The following is a 2,751-nucleotide window of genomic DNA, read 5'->3' as shown; positions in this document are numbered from 1 at the left end:
AGGGCAAAGGGGTTGGCCCCCTGTTTCCTTCTCCTCCTCTCCCTTTTTTTCCCCTCTCCTACTCCTACTAGGAAAGGGAGGAGTCCTACTCCCACTGGGAGTAGGACTCCCCCTCTTTGCGCGCCTCTCCCTGGCCGGCCGCCTCCTCCCCTTGCTCCTTTATATACGGGGGCAGGGGGCACCCCATAGACACAACAATTGATCATTGATCTCTTAACCATGTGCGGTGCCCCTCTCCACCATAATCCACCTCGATCATATCGTAGCGGTGCTTAGGCGAAGTCCTGCGTCGGTAGCATCATCATCACCGTCACCACGCCGTCGTGCTGACGAAACTCTCCTGTGAAGCTTTGCTGGATCGGAGCTCGCGAGACGTCGTCGAGTTGAACGTGTGCATAACTCGGAGGTGACGTGCATTCGGTATTTGGATCGGTCGGATCATAAAGACGTACGACTACATCAACTGCGTTGTGCTAACGCTTCCGCATTCGGTCTACGAGGGTACGTAGACACACTCTCCCCTCTCGTTGCTATGCATCACCATGATCATGTGTATGCGTAGGATTTTTTTTGAAATTACTACGTTCCCCAACAATTTTTGTGATCAATGACAATTGGGGCGAGAGCCCTACAATCAATATTAATAGTTAAAGAATTGCAATATTTCATGGAAAAAGGAGAAGTTTAAGTAGAACACATCAGCCGAGGGCCCAAAAAGAAAGAAAGCCTACTCTTGAGTCTTGAGGTAAACTAACCACTAGATGCCTCACACACACGTTCTAACCCTCGCAGAAGACTCCTTTTTATCATTGAGAAAACTATGATTGCCATGCAAGATATTTTTTTTTCTTTTCTAAAAGGAGGTTGAGACCCGTCCTCTGCGTCATTGTAATGCGCACAATCATTTTTATTAATTATTTATTAGAGTACAAAACGAAAACATACACAGACGACCCATTACAAGATATGATAAACACCTATGACTAAGTCGACTTTTCCACAACAACGCCTTCAAGAAGGAATAAATGTTCTCACGCCATCATCGCCATATGATGGAGCGAGTTCGTCATTGCTGACCCTGAATAATAAAGGTCAGGACAAGAGTTTTCACCCTCGATATAAAGTGGTGTTCTAGTCAGCATCTTGTAGATGAATCATTCCATAGTAGCATCCAATGATACTCCATGGTAGGGCCAAAATGCACTAGAAGATTGGTGGAATGTCATCCCACCTTAGATCGTCACCACGGCTGTCAGGCGAAGCCCATGTCTCGACGCGGAACTAGCCACTGCTACTCCACACCAACATGAGTCACATTAATTGAAGCATCCGCCCAGTCATTGGAGCCGTTTCCCGGTGTCAGATGCCGACAAGGAACCACCATTTCGCTTCTAACTCGTTGGCGCCACTAACCTTCTAGTGTGGTAGCCGATGCTCTAGTAGAAAATCCCCTCTACACCCAGAGAGCATCCACAGCACCACACACGACCACTGTCTTCATGCCGCAGATATGACGTTGTGATCGCAGAAGCGTCATTGTTAAAACAAAAATCTGGCATTTCTTTCATTCAAAAGCTCCCACACGGTAAGAGTAATGGCGTTGTTCCTTTCTTTGGAACCCCATTATTTTCTTTTCTTAAGGCCATCATTGGTGTCACATCATTGTTCCGGTAAAAACTAGAAACATCACGTAAAGTACAAGTTTGATGTCTAATTTATTGCAAGACATTTTATAGCACAAAATATTTAACCAGTGTGCCATGTCTGCTTAAGTTTTTTGTATGTGCATCGGTGCATGGGAAATCTGCAGTTATGCTAAGCTGGTCTTATGTGATAATTTGCACATTACACCTGCAAATTTGTGTATTTTACTCACAGAGCCTTATAAAATGGCATATACTCCTCTGTCCCATTTGTGTAGTGTCAAAAATGCTCTTATATTAAGGGATGGAAGGAGTACTATAATATAAAATCGTTTTTTTACAGGAAAGCAACTTTTCATTAATCAACTATGATGAATACATTCAGAATCAACAATGCTAGCTACCTCCATAAGGGAGTTTCAGAGCCAACACGGTGTGCGCTGTTGTAAAAATTTGCCAGGTCGCCGACAAGAAACACACGTTATCTTTTTTGTTTCTGCCGTGGTGGTATCCAGCTGACAAGGCATATCACTTCCTAGTGGCCACGACGGACAGGTCGTCTTAACGTTACTTATTCCAAGTTTGAGTTGACATCTACCATTGGCAGCTGTTTTTGATCAAGTCAAACAAGTTATATTTCCCAATAATATGTATGGTGGACAACTTGCCCATGTAGAAAATTCATACATTAAATGAAAATGCCAACTATGCAATAGTTTGCTACATAGATAAAGACAAGGCCTTTCCACATAAGAAAAAAGAAGATAAAGACAAGGCATTTCCACATATGCAGGACGGGTTTGGAGGGACATGGTAAACCACTTGTTTATATATAGTATTAATGAAAAACTAAGTAACTTCAGAAACTAGGTCGTAGCCCTCCTTTATAAAACAGCATCACAAGGACTCAAAGTCTGGAAGTACTCAGTTCCAAACAAGTCTCAAGTCTGTTGCGGGCACAACCAAACATACAATCCCCCAAAGGCCAGCTCGCAGGAGCCAACAGACGAGCCATGAAGCCTGTCTAGTCCAGAGCGTCTTGCTCCCGGAGCTTATGAGAACCCACCACCACTGCTGCAAAGATACAATACATAATGCAAATAAGGTA

This window comes from Triticum dicoccoides, chromosome 1A (assembly GCF_002162155.2).
Source record: "Triticum dicoccoides isolate Atlit2015 ecotype Zavitan chromosome 1A, WEW_v2.0, whole genome shotgun sequence".
In the NCBI taxonomy this organism is placed as follows: domain Eukaryota; kingdom Viridiplantae; phylum Streptophyta; class Magnoliopsida; order Poales; family Poaceae; genus Triticum; species Triticum dicoccoides.
The sequence above is the reverse complement of the archived record's forward strand: the minus strand, read 5'-3'. Positions refer to the sequence as shown.